Raw genomic sequence first — 20,377 nt, 5'->3', positions numbered from 1 at the left:
TGTCAAGGAGCTTTGAGATCTGTCCTCGTTCAAGGACAGACTACTCGGCTACAGGACCCAGAACCGTAAAAATATAAGATTCAAAGATGTAGGTTTAAATCAAATCTGAATTCTGATCACCGAAGCAAATACCTAATGCTGTCTAAACCTGGGGACTATTGTTTTCTTGGCAGTATGGCTACTATAAACCCTGGCTTAACAGAATGTGAGTTCCTGAGCTCTTTCCCCACAGGAGTGTTGACAGCATTTCCACGCTTCCACACAAACATCGCTGATGTTCGTTGCACTTATGTGGATTTCTGAAAAACACTCTGAGTTTGGCCTTACCACAGAAGATGACTTTGGGGAGAGTGAGGCAGAGTAACCATTGGCAGTCATGTTTCATGTCTCCGTGAAGGTTGACCAGCGTTGACCTTTCCTGGCAGCATCCCAGTGGTCTGCATTTGGATAATTGTCAGTATCCTGAACCCAGTTAAAGGAAGAGAGAAGCCCAGGTTTTGGAGGGCACGTTGAGGTTTATTTGACCTAAACATCCACCTGAAACAGGCTGCCATACAGTCTCTGACCAAAGATTTCTCATAAAGTAGAACTTTCCCATGCACAAGGTAAACCCCTATTCGCTATTGCATGAATTCGTATTATTAAATCCCTCTTTTATGTGAAAGTGGGGTCTCCTTCCATGTTGCTGTCACTGGTACTTTCTGCCTTTGTACATTGACATTGGGTAAATGGATGCTGTCTTGACCACATATCATATTTCCCAATGCTGAAGATAGCTGTCATGTGTTTCTGGTTTTTCTAAAGAAGTCCAAGTTAAAAATGTCCATTTTCTCTAACTGTTCCTCATATAATTTGACTTCTAGACTCCTTCTATCTTGGTTTCCCAGCAGCAAACACTTTCTAGTTTATTATTTTCTCCAATAAAATGTGGCTTTTGTTCCAGCAGAGGCCTGGCCCATGCGGAGCACTGAGGCCATTGCTTCCAGTGATCTGTTGGGGTTTTGTTTTGTTTTGTTTTCTAGCTGCTGTGTCATGATCTTGGCTCACATTGAGCCTGCCTTCAATAAAACCCCTGGATCTTTTCACAGGACTCCTGCCAAGCCACAGCTCCTCCCTCGATATTTGTGGAATTGATAGTTTAAAAAACAACATTCACATTTTTTTCATATTATAAAAGCAATACACAGTAATTGTAGGAAATTTAGAAAATGTAGTTAAGTAAATATTTTTAAAAATCAGCAATAATCCCACTATTCAGAGAGGTCTGCAGCTGATACTCTGGTGATTATCAGGGGTAGCAAACTCAGATACCAGCAGGGTCCAGGCAAATGTGATAGATGCATGAAGAAGGTTGGGAGTGAGACACTAGGGCATAAGCGGACCAGTTGCCATTTAAAAATGCCAGTCATTATTCAGCTCCTGGCTACCAATTGCTGTCTAGGAGTGAGGGCTCCAAAAAGCCTGAAACAGAAAATCGAAATGTTTTCAAGAGACATTGTAAATGCAGAATTTTATAAGAAATCTCCTTATTAAGTATTAGCATCACATTTATGTTGACCAATGAATTTACATCTTTAGACCTTCTTGAGTCCTTGAGCTGCTAGCGGTGTGGCCCCTCTGGTGTATATACTTTCATTTTGCCTTCTTTCCTCTCTCCATCTCTCAGAAAAAAAATGGGCTTATTCTCCATTATGTAACAACTGGCAGTAACGTGTGATCATGTGAGTTAACCCTAGATATCTTTGCATAGCTGACCACTCCTTTTTGGCTTCCCTCTCCTTGTCCCTAATATCCACACAGAGTCATTTCTTTCCTATTTTCCACATAGCCTTCTCATTTCCACTGCACAGTTTGTGCTGGGTTAGATCCCTGCCTGAGCTTCACTCCATGTTCACATCTATCACTCCATGATTTGGCCCCACGCGCCGCCTCTCTTTACTGTGCTCCTCATTCTCAGGCTGCAAAAAAGATAAGCCTTTGGAGTCCAAATGACCCATGTTCAAACCCAGCTCTGCTCTTTAATAAGCAGTATAACCCTGTGGAAAATTGCTTTGACCTCTCCAAAACCCAGTTTTCACAGCCACAATGCTGGAAATAATAATAATGCTTACCTTGAAAAAGTAGTTTAGAGGATTAATAATACTGTATATAAAGTATCTCAGGAAATTGCAGCTGTTATAATAATATTATACTTGGTTTTAATCACTTATGAGTGTCTATAACTGTTCTCCCCAACTTGATTAGGAAATAATGGCCACCTTAAAATATTCACTGAGCAAATGAAGAAATTCAAAAATGATTAAATGAAGAAAGGGAAAAGCACAAGCAGGCTGGAAGATCCAAGTTATTCTTAAAGATAGAGAGATAGGGAAGTACTCCAAACCAAGAAAGGAAGAAAAGCACTCACACTGGGGAACTGTTTCTTTCCTAACTGACCCTGACTTTTTATGTTACAGAGAAATGCTGGCATTAGAACAAGTGCCTCCTCAGACTAATATTGATTTTAACCATTAATTACTAAACAGTTTGTGTACTCTGTGATTTTTCCAATATGTGGGAAACAGACTTCTCTACTCAGCCTTCTTGGAAATGTTTCATCACACTAGAGACGTGTCCCTAACTTATCCAGTGGCCGACCTTTCCCTGAACACCTAAAAATACATACATTGCAGTGCCAGCTTCTGGACAGATGCTCACCTCACCCTGCTCATTGGAAGCTCCACCTAAGCCTTGTTGCCAGGAAATGCCACAAGGCCTGTGGGGCCGCTTTGTAGGCTCAATAGGTATGTTTTAAGTAAATGGTTGGCCAAAAAATATTCATTGGAAGGAGATAAAAAATCTCTTATTCACCCTCTCCCTCACTCTCTGCACTTTACTAGCTGAATAATCCTGTGGAAAATTAGTTGAATATTTCTGAAACTTAGTTCCTCATCCATAAAACTGGGATAATAATAACTGTTTCTCACTCTCAGTATTAGTTAGGTTGCCTTTGGCTGTAAGTAAAAGAAATCCTGACTAAAAGTAGCTTAAACAATAAGGGCATTTATAATCTTAAATAACAAGATGTCTAAAAGTAGATGATTCAGAAGCCCGTTGATGTCTGGGCCCCAAGGCAGCCTCTCTGTTGTTCTCCTGGTTCCTGTCATGGTCGTACGATGGCAGTCATCACATCCCCTCATGACAGCATGACTTTTAACACAGGAACCAAAGGGCTCTCCTGTGTGTTTTGTTGTTGTTGTTTAACTTAAGGAGGAAAAGCTTCCCTAGAAACCACCAGAAGATTTCTTTTTAAGTTCCATTGGCCAGACATCAACCACATACCCATGCCTAAACTGGGACAGAAGGAATTATTATGATTGATTCATACCAATCATGGGCCATCCCCTGGGGCTGGAGGAAAGCATTAGGCTCCCTTCCCTGAGCACCTTGCATCCTTATATCTGAACAAAATGGGATGTCGAGCATCCAGGAAAAAGAGGAAATGATTGTTAAATAATAGCTAATAGTGATCACTATAATTTATTGCTGGGTAGCCATGTGCCAGGCTCTGTCTTAGAGACTTTTTGTGTGTGAACACCTCATAATGCATCTCTATGACTTAAGAGCTGGCATTCACATTTTACAGACAGGGAAACAGAGCCTCGATAGGTTAAATCAATTTCCCAATGTCACACAGGCAGCAAGCTGGCAAGTAGAAAGGCCGGGCTTTAAAGCCAGGCAGATGGTTTCCAAATCCTATGCAACGAAGCCTCAATCTATGCTAGCCTCCCCTATAAGGGTCTGCCACTTCCTCCACTGGCAAAGACAACCCTGAACCATCCAAAATAAGGTCTTAGATGTAAAGTGAGTACATGAAGACTGGGTAAGCGCTGAGGTTGCCAGGGAAACAATATGGTTACCCACCTAGTGGATAGTTTCTACTGACAACATTGATAATTCATCCTACTTATTGTAGGCCAGGGATCCTTATGACCTATCTCAATCAATCATTATAACAACCAGCAAGTTCAATATTCTTCCCCTTAGGCTAAAATAAAGAATGAGGCTCAATTAACTTGCCCGAGGAGGTAAGAACCTAGATTTGAACTCAGTTTTGCTTGATTCCAAGGTCCATGCTCTTTGTTCCTGCACCCCTCAGCTTATTAAAACATTTAATAAATGAATAAAGTTTACATCTACATCAGCCAGGAATCAGTCCGCCAACATACAGGGAATTCTCCCACTGAAATATCAACCAGGAAGAGTAACCCCCCCAGGACACAGGAATTATGAAGCTGTGATTCATTAATAATTAACCAACAGATTTAATCATGAAGAAAAAATAATATTTATGTAGCTGGTCCTCCCTATAAAGCTGTCAAGAGTTTGTTTCTACTTCTGTTAAGACATTTATTATATCTTCACAGTTTATTGTGAATTCATTGGTGTCCTGATCTCACTTTGAGATGGTAAGTTCCCTGAAGACAAACCATTTTTTCCCTTCTCTCTTGATCTTTTCATGCTGTCTAGCACAACCTTGTAGTTGCTCTATGCTCAAGAACTACATGTGGCATATTTTTAAATAACGTTTTTATTTTGGTATATTTTGGATTTACTGAAAAGTTGTAAAGATTGTACAGAGAGTTGCTATACACTCTTTACTGTTTTCTTAGTTGTCACTTCACACGACCTTCATATATTTGTCAAGACGAACAACTTGACATTGTTTCTAAATTAACTAAACTACAGAATTTCATCAGATGTCATTAATTTTTCCACTAATGCCCTTTTCTGTTTGAAGATCCAATCTAGGATACCACAATACACAGTATGTGTAGCATTTTACTTTGAAGACAGTTTATTACTGTAACTGTCTAAATGTGGTAAGAAAGGAATTATATATATATATATATATATATATATATATATATATAGAGAGAGAGAGAGAGAGAGAGAGAGAGAGTTTTTATTTATAATAATAACATTTAAAATAGCCAGGATTTACTAAGTTCTTACTATGCACCAGACACAATTCTAAGAAGTTTATATTTATTATGCCATCTTTTTCCTTACAAATACTCTATGAGGCAGGTACTATTAGTAGCTCTGTTTTATGCATAGGAAACTAAGGCAGGCAGCCTTCATGTCCCTTAGCTTGTAGGAGCCGTGATTCAAAACCAGTCAGACCCTCACATGCCCTATCTAAATGCAATATTTTAGAATCAGCTGCAAAGATGTGAAAGGAGTATTAGGTGGCTTAAAAATTTTTTTTTAACTAGTGTGTTATGGTGAAAGGTAAGGCTGGAATAGTTGCTGTTCTTTTCAGACTTATTTTTCAGGGCTTCTGTTTTTCCATTCACCTCCTACAAATGGAGGAAGGGCAGTATGCAGAGGGTGCGAGACTTTTGCTAAAAGAGAACTGAAGGTCCTGACACCTCATCTCAAACTTCTTCCGGTCTCATGTACTAGAGTGTCACATCCAAGCCTGGGATATAAATGATAAGTGAATGTGGTTGATCATCATTTTTCCCCTTGCTAAACCTCACCCAAGTGCTCTCACGCTGAAAGAGCAGAGGTGTTGAAAGAAAGAATGGAGGAGAACTGGCAGAGCACCATGGCGAGGCTCAAAGGGCAGGCTGGCATCTCCCTGGCACAGGATGTTCCCAGTTACAGCTACTTGAGCTCCATTTAATTTACAATGGGGAGACTAATAAAATATTAGCAATGAACAACACATCCCAAAAATGCTCAGAACTGAACTATTGTCCTTTGAACTCACAATTTTTCTCTTTCCTCTTACTATTCAACACAATGTTTGAGAGAACCACTTTTCATTTGAAAATTCCTGTTGTAGGCATAGAGATTTATTATCATAGGTTTATAGTTATGGTTAGTGGCTAATAAATTACTGCATAAACAGGCCCTCATTTTTTTATTAAGTATGGTAGCAGGGCCAAGAGTTAAAAGGAGAATGAGAGGCTGCAAAAATAGCTCATCATGAGATCTTTCCATCCATTCATTACTCATTCAACAAAAAAATGCTGTGTCCCTGTATGTGCCCAGCACTAAGTCATGTTCTCTATGTAGAAGGGAAGCTATATATGAGACTAAATCATCAGTCTAGTGTTATAGTTCCTATTTAAGAAATATCTATGTACAAGGCTTTACAAATTGCCCATCACTACCCATAAGTGGTACTTAAACTAATTCTACAGCTTGCAGACAGCAATACATGAAATGGAACAGAGTAATGTTGAAAATATCTGGTCCATCACACACATTAAATCAAAATATTCTTTCATGAAACTTTCATTTCAGTCACATATAGGTTGTATGTGTGTGAGAGGGACAGAGAGAAGGAGAGAGAAAAACAGGAATATATTTCTTACTATTGATTTCAGTCAAAGAAGTTTCAATGGCATTTTTCAGTTGGGAAACAAATGTGGAAGTGGAAAATTCCTCCTGAAGTGGGTGGAGGAAGACAGGAAGAGTCTCCATGATGCCTGAGTTGAGTCTTGAATAATAGTTTTTTACCAGGTGGATTATATGATGAAGGATGTGCTAAACTAACAACAGCAGAATGGGAAAGGCACAGGAAGGCCCAAAAGCTTATGATATTATGATCACTACAAGTTCTGCCTTTCTCCTAATATTTGAGAGCTGTGGAGCTTATGCACTGTCAGACAACCAGAGAGAATTACTACCTTGTGTGTGCCTGAGAGCAGAACTTCTCAAATTTAATGTGCACTCGAATCACCTGGGGATGTTGTTAAAATGTGCAATCTAATTCAGGAGGTCTGGGATGGGCCCTGACACTGCATTCTAACAAGTTCCCAGGTGATGTTGATGCTGCTTATCCAGGCACTATGCCTTGAGAATCAAGGCCTGTTCTTATAAGGAGAATGAGAAAGCATTGTTTTCCAGTGTTCTGATTTTATTCCAGGACTATATATGATCCCTGTGATCTGCCTAGATGTAGGCAGCCTTCTGGTGTCTGGGAATGCAGGGAGTTGCAGAACCAGGTAAAATGCTGCCTAACAGTCATTGAATACTACTATCTGGCAGGTGCTGTTTTAGGTCCATTATGAGTAGGTTCCTATTAGAAAATATAACAAGCTGAAAGGTAGGCACTATTATTATTGCCGTTTTATATATAAGGAAATTCAGTAACTTGCTTGAGGTCATAGGATGTGGTAGAGCAAGAATTGGAATCCCAGGCTCTTACCAGTATAGTTATCCTTTGCTATCTGAGTGGCTGGAACTGAGAGTGCACTTAGTTCTGTCTTTTTAGATTTTTCTTCTACAAATGGCAGTATAAGCACTTATGAAACAAAGTGGAAATAGCACATACTTCACTAGGTTGTCTTAAGGGTTAATATAAATAGTGCATATAAAGCACTCAGGTTACTGTCTGACAGCAGGAGGCCTATAAATCACTGTTACTTAGATTACATTGTTGGTTATGAGACCAGAAATGTCAGAGGTTTTAGAGCCAGACTTCCTTCTTCTCCCCACCCCAAACAATTCCCTAATCTTCTCATACAGTTGTCTAGGAAAATGTCATGGCTTGGGGAATTTTTGTTGTGTATTATTTGGGATAATTTTTCTTTTGTATTGTTTGTTTGGGATTGGCTTTTGGATTGTGTTAAGGGAGTGGAAGCAGAAGTTTCTTTTCTTATCCCGGCAGAAAACTGTATCCCATTAAAGATATATGGCAACAGAAACTAATCGTACCTTCTTGAAAGGTCCTAATGCCAACTCCAGAACATCCTCAGCACATCACAAAAACATACTAGATTACTAGCTGAAATGGAGTACCTGGGCTTACACTCTATCAGATATTATGAATCCCAAACCATTAGTGGTTGCCAGTAGCCACATTCCATCACTTCTTTCCCTCTAGAAAGTATTGCCTTTAGGTTGGTGGGGGGTCCTATCAAAGACACAATACATTTTGCTCTCAGATAAATTCAAGTCTATGATGGTACATGTCAAGATTAAATACATTGATTACTTTGAAAGGTTTCCTTCTGAGATAACTTCAAATTATTTTACATTCTTTTATTCTTTTCCTCTGTTTTCCTTCCATGTCAAAATTTGGACAAATTATTATCACTATTTTGCCACGTCAATCCTTAACTTGCTGTGTGCTGACAAATGTCTAATTGAGCACAAGGCTTAAAATCACTGAGCATTGCCCGAGTGAAGTTTGGCTGTGGAAAGTAGGAATGGAATGAAATAACATTTAATTTAATAAGGATGAAATGAAACTGTAACCTACCAACCTTGGTTCCTCTTGATGTGTCTTTGGGCCCGAGATGAGGTTTCAGTGTTTCTTTGCCAAGTGTGGAAAAATTTGGAGAATAACTGACTAGCAATCTTCTCACCAAGGAGTAGGGAGAACTATTTTTATTGAATTCTAGAATATTAAATTTAGAAAAAAAACTGTTGTAGATTATATAAATCACTTATCTTCCCCAGTATTTTACAAATGAGAAAACTGAGGCCCAGATAATTTAGCCCATTGTCACACAGCTAATCAATTGATGGCCAAGGCAAACAAGACATTTGGGTCTCTTTTCCACTTTATCAGCAGCAATTTTATTTATGCCACTTATTCTATGTTTATCCCTATATTATTATACTAGATATACTAGGGAAGGTGGTTACAGTTGCTCTAAAATTGAAACTACAGATGGTGTAATGTTTCCAAAATTCAGGTAAGAAGATATCAGAGGTTAGAGTATAGCATTCCAGGTGATCTATTACTGAAATGTGGACCTCTGAGCTGCAAGTCTGGGCAGCTCTTGAATGCACAATTAAAGGGGGAAAGGTTTCATTGGAACACAAGCAGTCTTCTTGGAGGGGCAACTTTCTCTTTCTGTCACATGACACACACATGAGTAGCCATTGTGTGTGTGTGTGTGTGTGTGTGTGTGTGTGTGTGTGTGTTAGGGGAGGGAGGAGAACTAAGGCAAGTCCCTATTGCTGGCACAGCCCAGCCTCACCAAGAAGTCACAACGCTCCCATCTTCCCCAGTTCCAAGCTGGGTGGGACCCAGTCACATTTCCCATGGATGTCCGTGTAGGCCATCTGAAATGCTATTTCAGAGACAGAGTGTTCTAAATCAGGTTTTGTGTTTTGGCAGAGGACTGGAACCCTCTTTTCTAATATTACTTCTGTGGGAAAGTGTTTTCTGAGCTCCAAACAACTCAACTTACAAATGCATTTTTGGAATATGACCCATTTATATGCTGAGGACTGCCTGTTCCGGGGGGAAAACAACTTCCCATGTATGGCTTGGTGGAACCAACTGCAGGCATTTCTTATGTTGATATTATTCAAAGAATATTATATAATGTGCCTGAAATCTGAAGCACATTCAAGCTTTCTTCCAGGTAGGGTTGGTTACTAGGTAAGCAGCTCTCCTATGAGGTAGAATTTAAGGATGAGTCCCTCCTTTCCCATTGATGCCCTCAGCTTGGTCTTATCAAGCTCTCTGAAATTGCCAAACCAAGTAATGTGGTTTGGGAGGCTTAGAATGTTGTCTAAGAATGTTATCTCTCTATAAGTATTTTCCACACTATGAACTAGAAAAAAAACTTATTTACGTACATATTTTTTTACTCCATAGACTGTGAGAGGAATATTAAAAACAAAATACATCCTACCCATCTTTTTGTTTGTTTTTGTTATTTTTCTCCTTTTGGGCAAACCAAGTAATTAATGCCAAGTAAGTGCCAATTAAGGTGAGCGTTTTATGTGTGCTGAATCAGTATGTTGGCCACAACTTTTTCTTAAACCCAGGTTCTTATTTCTGTTTTGACTATTAAAAATACAGATTCACAGGTCCTACTCCTAAAGACTTTCAGGGAAGTGAGAGATAGGATTTTGTAACCTGTATATTTTAAACCTCTCAAGAAAAATTGGTAAAGTTGCTTCTGAGGCAAGATATAATATTTACTGATTCACTAATCAATTAATTTAATTATTCATTCTTTCCTTATATACCAAAATGTGTTTATTGCAGTGTAGGTACTGGGTGCCAGGCATAGAAAGACAAGAAAAGCACATGCATAGTAAGAGAAGAAAGTGATGTGGGAGCTACTGATATTTTGTGGTGAAATTTGGGAGACTGGCATCACAAAAGTCTTCACAGAAGCATTTATTTATTTTTTATTTTTTTAAATTTTTATTTATTTATTTATTTTGAGACGGAGTCTCGCTCTGTCGCCCAGGCTAGAGTGCACTGGCCGGATCTCAGCTCACTGCAAGCTCCGCCTCCCGGGTTCACGCCATTCTCCTGCCTCAGCCTCCCGAGTAGCTGGGACTACAGGGGCCCGCCACCACGCCCGGCTAATTTTTTGTGTTTTTAGTAGAGACGGGGTTTCACCGTGTTAGCCAGGATGGTCTCGATCTCCTGACCTCGTGATCCGCCCATCTCGGCCTCCCAAAGTACTGGGATTACAGGCTTGAGCCACCGCGCCCGGCCGAAGCATTTATTTATTGGCAAGGTAACAGCTGAGTCATAGAATGTCTAAATTGTTAAGCTAGATAGCCTGGATTCAAAGCTCAGCTCTACCACTTCCCAACTTAGAACCATTGACAAGGTGCTTAACTTTCTGTGTCTCAGTTTTCTCATCTGTAAAATGGGGCAATCTTAGTACCTACCTCAGAGAGCTGCCATGAAGATTAAATGTGCTGATGTAGCTCAGGTGCTTAGAAAAGTGACCTCAAGCTTCGGCACGCATCAGAATCTCCTGGAACTCTTGTTAATTAACATACGTTTCTGGGTCACCACCCCGAGTTTCTGATTCAATAGATATAGGGTGGAACTGAGAATTTGCATTTCTAAAAATTTCCCAGGCAGAGGGAAATGTCAGTGCATGGCATGGAAGTGAAAGCAGGGGACAGAAGACAGAGAAACTGACAGAGAGACAGGATGGACTGTGGCCACCAGACTGTAGAGAGCCTTGTCCCATTTAAGTGTAGATGTTATCTGAGAGTAACCAGAGATCCTATTATCAGCCATTAGCACCTTCGCTGAAATTAAGTTATCAGAGTATTCTGTCAATGTGTCAAACCCTGGAGAAATCTGACTCATGCCTCAATTTTGATGGCCCCAATATATCAGTGTTTCTTCTTTGGAAAATCAACCCACACCACTGAGTCACAGGCACCTGCGGGTGCTCAGTTGTCCAGACCCCTGTGGTGGGACCTGTGGATTGGATCCATGATCACACCTGGAATTGCCTATCAGCATCTGCATACTCATCTTCTCCAATCCCCAAATGCACATTGCTTTTATTTGCAGACTTTGAAAAATACAGCATCGGGAGGCTTAGAATGTTGTCTAAGAATGTTATCTCTCTATAAGTATTTGCCACACTATGAACGAGGAAAAAAACTTATTTACGTACATTTTTTTTACTCCAGAAACTGTCAGAAGAATATTAAAAACAAAACACATCCCACCCATCTTTTTGTTTGTTTTTGTTATTTTTCTCCTTTTGGGCAAACCAAGTAATTAATGAGTTTTAGTTTAACAGATAATTCCTGAATTGCAGTTCATTGTGCATGCCTGTGTCTGTGTAAGAAATGCAGATAACTTAGCTGCCCTGTGGCTGTTTTCATGCATCTCATTCTATCAGCACTTTGTACAACTTTACACACTCCAGACACACCAAACCCAAGGAAGGTCCAATATGGGCAGCAGTGGCTTTCATCTTGGGACCACTATGAAGGCAGGTTTGAACTACTTGGGGCATGACATGCGGTAACAAAAGGAAAAAGAGAAATCAGGGACAGGCAGTTTTCCTCTGGCATCTGAACAATAGTATGGATGTGTCATGATGAAAGAAACAGGGAGAGTCACAAGGAGGAGAACTGCTCTTACTGTTACATCAAAATTGAAGAAGTAGGAGGAGGCTGGAGGTGGAGAGAAATCACATAATAGGAGAAAGTACTTTGGTGGGTAGAATTTATAGACAGAAAGCCCACTGACTGTGGCATCACTCTCAATAATAGTTTTAGCCTTACTTCATCCTGCCTGCCTTATAGATAAGATTTATTAACATACTTAAGCAAAGAATTACCCCTGCTTTCTACAGCATCTAATCCAGAGCAAAGCACTGCTTCCTTGAACTCTCCCGAAAATCACTTAAGTTCAAATCCTGTAAGTCCTTTCTAACATCCTCTTCCTGTGTGATACCCCACTAGCTCCACGGTGTGTGTTTACTCTTACTACAATGAGCAATAAACCCAAATTACTCAACTGCAGGTGTTTTCTTGATGGCCTTTGGCTGGAGGATATTGACACTAGAAATTCTTGAGCTATTAGAGATAGACTCGTTCATTTTGACCTTATTTTTTCAATGAGTATGTGGGTTATTTTCCCACTCCCACCTCCCCCAGCCCACGAAAGTCTTTAGAGCAATTGAGAGCAACCAAAACTTGTCCATAGGATCACTCACTGTGTTCCCCAACTCAGTGAGCCCTCCTCACCTCTCTACTCTGCTCTGAATGCTACCAAGAAAAACTAAAACAAATTAACTTGAATGTTTTGAGAAGTGCTTCTTCCCTCCTTTTCAATTTCACAACTTGACATGAAATATTGTAAACCTAGAATAAATATACATGACAGCCTCTACTTTCAGACCAGAAATCTGGACTGTTCCAGTTTATTTTAGTTTTAAACCCAGCCCATTTTTATTTTTGCCACTATAAGGCGTGGAACTGTTGCATTAAAAGTGTATCTTTTTCATGTAACGTCACAACACATCTAAATCTATAAGGAATATTCTGAAGTGTAGATATGCTACATGGTACTTTTCCAGTAGTAAATGTGGGCCAGCTTGATGCAGGAAAAAAGAACAGCTACTTGATTGAAACTCACAAGACTGGGGGGTTTTTAGTCTGAGTTTTCCACGAACCATCACTTTGACCTTGGAAAAGGCATGTTTCTAAGCCTAAATTATCTATCATCCATTAAACATTTATTGAAAACCTGCTCTATGCATGGTATTAGGATAAGTTGCTAGCTCTATTCCTTAAGTAGTTTGCAAATAATATAATGTGACATGTATTGCGTAGAAGCATGTTTTTAAAAGTACTACAGGAACACTGAAAAGGAAGGCTTAATTCACTCGTCGTGGTCACTAAAAATGGCTGTATTTTTTTACACACAGGAGAACCTATGGTCTCAAACCAGGCTACTTAGGGTCCACTCTGACTCAACTTACCAGGGCTGGGCAATCTACTTGTGTCTTGGTTTCCTGATCTGTAAAGTGGAAATAATAATTGTACCTATCTCATCAGGAATTATGAGGATTACATTAATTTATATGTATAAACTGCAGAGAACAGTGATTGAGCAACCACTCAAAAAACATGTTTAATATTGTTGTGATTATTTCTAGTTATAGTGCTAGATAATCTGCACATTTCCTCACAAATTCAAACTTTATAATTTTTCCTAGTGTGGAAGCAAATAGTCTAGAGTCATTTCTTTGGATATTTGAGTATGGATCTTTGGAAAATATGAAATCTTTGAAGGATCATAAGTGACTTTTAATAAAGCCTACACTTGGTGAATTGAATTTTTCTCTAAGTCAAGAACAACGAAGCAGGCAAACCTACAAGGGAAATATTTCACTCAAAATTCTAAGCTCTGTAAGAGCAAGCATGTTGTCTTATTCATTGCTATATCCCTAGCACCTATAGCAGTACCTAATACATACTGGATTAGTGGATTCTCAGCAAATATTTGTTCAATGAATAAATCAATGTTTGGCACATAAAGACAAGTACTTTTTTATTTTTTTATTTTTTATTTTTATTTTTTTACGGAGTCTCTCTCTGTTGCCCAGGCTGGAGAGCAATGGTGCTATCTCAGCTCACTGCAGCCTCCGCCTCCCGGGTTCAAGTGATTCTCCTGCCTCAGCCTCCCAAGTAGCTGGGATTACGAGCACGTGCCACCACGCCCAGTTAATTTTTGTATTTTTAGTAGAGATGGGGTTTCACCATATTGGCCTGGATGGTCTCCAACTCTTGACATCGTGATCCGCCCACCTCGGCCTCCCAAAAAGCTGGGATTACAGGCGTGAGCCACTGAGCCCAGCCGAGACATACATATTTTAATTCTCTTCGGTTACTTGAATTATGTATAAAGGATTCTAATTTAATAGAGTGATAATTCTCAACCTATTTTCCCCCATAGACCTAAGATATATGATGTTCTTATATTAATAATGTCAATTACAAAAGCATTTCGATCCAACTCAGAGCAGAAGGGAAAAGGAAAAGAAATATGGATACCATGGAAGCACATTAGAATCACAGGAGGAAATATGTATTGTGGGACAGTCCCCAGATTCTGACTGTTCAAAGTGAGCATGACTTTTGTGTGTCCTTTGACAATCACTGACAATGATGGAGGTCTCAAGTAGTGGTCCCCGGGCTCTAACCTCATTCAGTTTTATCACTGACTTAAATAAGGGTGTAGACAGCATACTTAGAAAATTTGCCAATGACACAAATCTGGATGGGATAACAGATACTTAACACACTGAAGGCAAAAATTAAGCTCTGAATGATCTCAGGTTGTGAAATTATAGGATCATTCTAACAAGAATGTTTTGTTTAAAAATTCTACTCTGCAGATAGAGAATATGAGGTGAGTATTGGGAGAGGTCTATTGTTGTGCAGCAAAGTATTTAAAAGACTGAGGGATTATAGTTGAAAGTAAATTCAACATGAATCAACTGAGTGATCTGACAGCAAAATAACTATATAGGCACTTAAGAAGAATTAATGGAAATAGTATTCAGGAAAATGGATGTGATGGATCCATTTTACCCTCCTCTGATCACATACACATTCGATTTATTTATTTATTTATTTATTTATTTATTTATTTATTTATTTATTTTGAGACAAGGTCTTGCTTTATTACCCAGGCTGGAGTGCAGTGCCATGATCTCGGCTCACTGCAGCCTCAACCTCTTGGGCTCAAGTGATCCTCTCACCTCGGCCTCCCAAGTAACTAGGACTACAGGCGCACACCACCGTGCCTGACTAAGTTTTGTATTTTTGTAAAGACATGGTTTTGCCATGTTGCTTAGGCTGGTCTTGAACTCCTGAGCTCAAGTGATCTGCCCACCTCAGCCTCCTAAAGTGCTGGATTACAGGTGTGGGCCACCATCCCTGGCCCTATTATTTACTCAAAGTCTCTTCTCTCATCTCTTTTCTCTTCTTTCTCTTGCAGGAAGACAGCATTATATGGGTTGGGCAGGGGAGAGGAGGTCATCAGACAAAGGATGGTACAGTAGGAGTCAAGGCTTGTACAAAGAGGGTGTCTGAGTAGGGCACGTGCCCAAAAAAAGACTGGAAAAATAAACTTATTGAGGATGATAGGAGCCATGTTTTCCCATTGTTAGAGAAAAGAGGTATACATTGGAAAAGGAGAAAAACGAGAATAAACCCTATGGTGTTGGATTGGAATTGCGGGATTGTTGCAAACTCATGATTTTCAATATATAAAAGTAGACATAGAAATAAAGAAGTAAACTTATATACATACATATGTATAAAATATGTATGAAAGGGAAAAGATAACTCACAGAATGAGAGAAAATATTTGTAAATCATATATTTGAGAAGGAGTTAATATCCAAAATTCTTAAAGGACTCTTACAACCCTACACAAAAAAGACAGACCAATTAAAACATGAGCAAAAGCCAAAAAAATTAAATACTTAAGCATAAAGTCAATAAAATATTTACAATATCTCTGTGAGTGAACCTACAAAGCTCTAATAAAAGGAATCGGAGAGGAACTAAATAAATGGAGGGATATTCCATATTTATGCATAGGAAGACTCAGTGTGGTCAATATGTCAGTTATTCCCACCTTGATCTGTAGATTAAATGGCATCCCAGTCTAAACTGCATTATTTTCTGGATGTTGACAAAATGATTCTAGAGTTTATATGGGAAGGCAAAAGATCTAGAGTAGTCAACAAAATATTGAAGGAGAAGAACAATGTCAGAGGACCAAACCAACTTGACTTTAAGATTTATCATAAAGCTACAGTAATCAAGAGAGTGTGGTCTGAGTGAAAGGACAAATATATCAGTGGAACAGAATACAGAGCCCAGAAATAGACCCACACAAATACATAGTTAACTTATCTTTGATGAAGGTCCAAACATGATTCAACAGAGAAGAGATAATCTCTTCAATATATAGTGCTGGAACAAGAGGATACCCACATGAAAGAAAAAAAGAGATTCTAGGCACAGACCTTATAACCTTCACAAAAATTAACTCACGATAGATAATAGACCTAGATGTAAAATTCTAAACCATAAAACTCCTAGAAGATAACATGGAAGAAAACCTAATTAACCTCAGGTTTGGTGATAACTTTTTAGAAACAGTGCAAAAGGTAAAATCTATAAAAAATTGATAAGCTGGACTTTATTAAAAAGAAAAGCAGGCCGAGCGCGGTGGCTCACGCCTGTAATCCCAGCACTTTGGGAGGCCGAGGTGGGCAGATCACAAAGTCAGGAGTTCGAGACCAGCCTGGCCAATATGGTGAAACACCGTTATTACTAAAAATACAAAAAATTAGCCAGGCATGGTGGCGGGCGCCTGTAGTCCCAACTACTCGGGAGGCTAAGGCAGAAGAATTGCTTGAACCCAGGAGGCGGAGGTTGCAGAGAGCCGAGATCGTGCCACTGCACTCCAGCCTGGGTGACAGAGAGAGACTCCATTTCAGAAAAATAATAAATAAATAAATAAAAATTGCTCTGCAAAAGACACTGTCAAGAGAATGAGAAGACAAGTACCAGGCAGGAGAAAATATTTATAAAAGACATATCTAACAAAGAACTCTTATTCAAAATACAAAAATAACTCTTAACAATAGAAAACAAGAAAAACGACGATAAGAAAATAATCTGATTTTAAAAATGGGCAAAAGATCTGAACTGACGCCTCACCAAAGAAGATGGCAAATAAGGCATTGCAAATGGCTTTAAGCATATAAATTTAACAAATGGCAAATAAGCATATAAAAGTTCTCAACATCATGTCAATAGGCAGCTACAAATCAAAATAATGAAATGCCCATTAGAATGGTGAAAATCCCAAACACTGTCAACACCAAATGCTGGTGAGGATGTGGAGTAACAGGAAGTCTCATTCATTGCTGGTGGCAATACAAAACGCTATAGCCCCTTCAGCAGAGTTTGTCAGTTTCTTACAAAATTAAACCTACTATATGATCTATCAATCACACTCCTTGATATTTACCCAAACAAGTTAAAAGCTTACATTCACACAAAAACTTGCACATGAATACTTAGAGCAACTTTTTAATAATTGTCAAAACTTGGAAGCCAACAAGTTGTCCTCCAATAGGTGAATGAACAAATAAACTGTGGTATATCCAGACAATGAAATATTATTCAGTGCTAAAAAGAAATGGGTTATTTGAGCCATGAAAAGACAGGGAAACTTACATGCATATTAAGTGAAAGAAGCCAATCTGAAATGACATTCACCTATATGACATTCTGGAAAAGGCAAAAGTATGGGGACAATTAGAAATTCAGTGGTTGCCAGAGCTTAGTGGGGAGGATGGGATGAATAGGCAGAGCACAGAGGATTTTTACGGCAGTGAAGCTATTCTGTGTGAAACTATAATGGTGGATTTAGGTCATTATACTCTTGTTCAAACTCAAAAAAGTACACCACCAAGAGTGAATCTGTAAACTATGGACTTGGGTTGATAATGTTGTGTTCATGTAGCTGTATTCATTGTATTACTCCTGTGTCGGACTCTGATAGTCAGGGAGACTATGCATTTGTGGGGGCAGGCAGTATATGGGAGCTTTCTGTTCTTTCTCCTCAACTTTTCTGTGAACCTAAAAGTTTATATTTATAATGTCATGTACAACCATTGAGAGGCAGCCTAGTGGGGACTCCAAAGCCAGGTTGTCTAGGTGTGAATTCAGCTTTCCACTTGTTAGCTTCAGCAAGTCATTTATTTAATCTTTCTGTGTTTTCTTTACTATAGGCTAATTCTAGTACCTATCTAATAGAGTTGCCATGAAAGTGAAATGAATTAATGTATAAAAATTCATTGGTATGGAGTGTGGCATATACTAAATGCTCAATAAATGTTAGCAAACCAAAATTCTAATCTTATTTACCACCATTCTTAACATTAGCTACCCTTTAGCCTCACTCCTTCTGCTCTCCAAAACCCTCTTCAAACTCAGACCTCATCCCATAAACTCTTTTTCTCTCTGTATTTTCTTCTTGCCATTAACATTTGTTTTGCCAGTAACATTTTGTTCTTCTCAAGGTGGACAAAAAGAGGCTATCTGGTCACTTTTCATTTTTGTCCCTCATTGATTATGCTTCGTTCTTCACACAAGCTGACAAACACAGAATTTCTCTTAGCAGTAGAAGGAGGAATACGTGGCTGTGAGAACTCAGAAAAAGCATCTAGAAGAGTAACAATATCTATATTTGGTGTTAGGAAAATGGCCATGTTGATTTTGGTAACAACTAACATATGTTGAGTATCACCCTGTGCCAGGCACTGTGCTTAGGTGTTCTACATGTATTACCTCATTTAGTTCTCACATTAAAACCTGTGTTTTTCCAACTTTTCAAAATTTCTACAATGAATATATGGCTTCTATCAGCTGAAAATTTTATTTGTAAGTGTATATTCACAAACTAATAAATAGGCCCTGTTAAGACGAAAGTCATCAGTTTGGCAAAGGTTCTAAGAAGTACTCCCTAATAAGTGAGATTTTGTTTAAAGGGTTGGGGATGCTTTACTTGGAAAGAAAGGGGATCCTGGAGTGCATTAGACGTGCTAGCTGTTTTTACATATTTTAAAGATAGAAGAGGAATTTGACTTGGTTTCTTTGACTTCAAAAAGTAAGCGAGAACTGATGATTCAAGGGAGGCAAATTTTTGCTCAACTTAAGAATGCCCTTTCAGACAATTCTATCCCAAACGGCAATTATCTAAATCAACGATTATTTATAGATTTATGTACCCAGGGGAAGGCTGGACGAGGGGAAGCCTAAGGTCATTTTCAATTCTGAAATTGTGTTTATATTAATGCAGATTAATCAGAGAGAAGAGCCAATGTCTACCTTTTTTTGTTTGGAGGGGGGGAAACGTGATTCTATGTCAACTTTGGAAAAAACAACGTAGTGTCTGGGTAAGTGAAGAATGATTCTGAAGCTTATGGACTGCTTCAGTGCAATCGTAACATTGTTATCAGAAAATCAAAAGGCATAAAAAGCAAAAAGAAAATGGCTTATTTATGTAGCAATTAGAAAGATGACAGAACACAAATCTGATTTAAATGTTATCGACTCCCTCCCTCAGGTTGATCTGCATACCCCCTTCCTTTAATTTCCCACACTCTCCCTATTATGATGTTTTGCATAATTCACATTCTCTTGCCATGAGACTCAGTCCTGTTCCTATGTGTGTCACCCGTAAGCCACAGGCTTCCTCGCCCATTTGAACTGCTTTATTCCGTAAAGCGGAGACTTCTAGTGGGGTTAACTTTGTTGAGCAACAGATCTACCCTACATTCCGCTTCACCTTCAGTCCCGTTTGCTATAGGATACCAACCTCCCACTCACTGTGTCACGGCTCTCACACAATAGAAGTCCTTGCAGCCCCAGCCCTTCTGTCCTCAGGTCTGATGGCTGCAAATCCTGGCAAAGCTGTGAAGCCCGCGCAGGGCACCTTCAGCGGCCTGGGCTGGACCGGGCGCAGGACTCCAGCCAGAGGGCGCCAGCGCCCACCAAGTGCAGAAGCCCGGGGGAACCAACCAGGGGCTCCCCGACATTTCCTCAGTTAGCCAGAGTCGGGGAGCTCAGACATCTGGTAAGAAGAGTCTTTCTCCCAGTACTCCCCAACCACAGTTTGCTTCTCTGCCCATTTCTTCTGGGCTGTCGCTGCCCCCTCACCCTCAGCTTAGTATGGGACCCCGAGGAGCCTCTCCCCGCTGAGGCCGGGACTCCTGCGGCCAGGCTCCCACGTCAGGTCCCCGGAGGCTCCTGCGCCTTCCCGGGCACCTGAAGTGGAAAGGAGGGGGTGCGGGGCTGAGGGCAGGGTGAGAGCCCCGGAGGTGCGGTGGGTGGGGGACGGGGGAGGGCACCGGGTCAGGAGGGAGGAGATGAGAGGAGGCCAGACAGGGGCTTTCGGTTTCCCTGGGTCTGATTGGAGGTTGGCCCGATGAGTCGGAGCTGGGGACGCGCCCATCTCCGCCGGCTCCTGCGAGAGCCTCCGGCTCAGCCCCTCCCTGGAGCCGCTTTGTCCCGGGTGACGGCGGCGGAGGTTGCGGGGAGGAGC

General features: G+C 40.0%; 1 protein-coding gene and 1 long non-coding RNA gene across 2 annotated transcripts in view; one reads left to right on the top strand and one right to left on the bottom strand.

Annotated features, from left to right (window-relative positions):
• LOC105544370 overlaps window positions 1-19,727 on the bottom strand; it is a 40,379-nt gene extending 20,652 nt beyond the window's left edge. Inside the window, exon 1 of the long non-coding RNA XR_001006753.1 lies at window positions 19,652-19,727. This is a non-coding gene — a long non-coding RNA (uncharacterized LOC105544370). The remainder of the gene's footprint in view (window positions 1-19,651) is intronic.
• RCAN2 (regulator of calcineurin 2) overlaps window positions 19,712-20,377 on the top strand; it is a 268,352-nt gene continuing 267,686 nt past the window's right edge. The window contains exon 1 of the mRNA XM_011986857.1: window positions 19,712-19,909. The gene's annotated coding sequence lies outside the window, so the exon portion shown is untranslated. The remainder of the gene's footprint in view (window positions 19,910-20,377) is intronic.

The sequence above is a fragment of the Mandrillus leucophaeus genome, unplaced genomic scaffold (assembly GCF_000951045.1).
Source record: "Mandrillus leucophaeus isolate KB7577 unplaced genomic scaffold, Mleu.le_1.0 Scaffold3, whole genome shotgun sequence".
NCBI classification, from domain to species: Eukaryota; Metazoa; Chordata; class Mammalia; order Primates; family Cercopithecidae; genus Mandrillus; species Mandrillus leucophaeus.
Note: the sequence above shows the minus strand (reverse complement) of the source record. Positions and strands in the feature narration are given on the sequence as shown.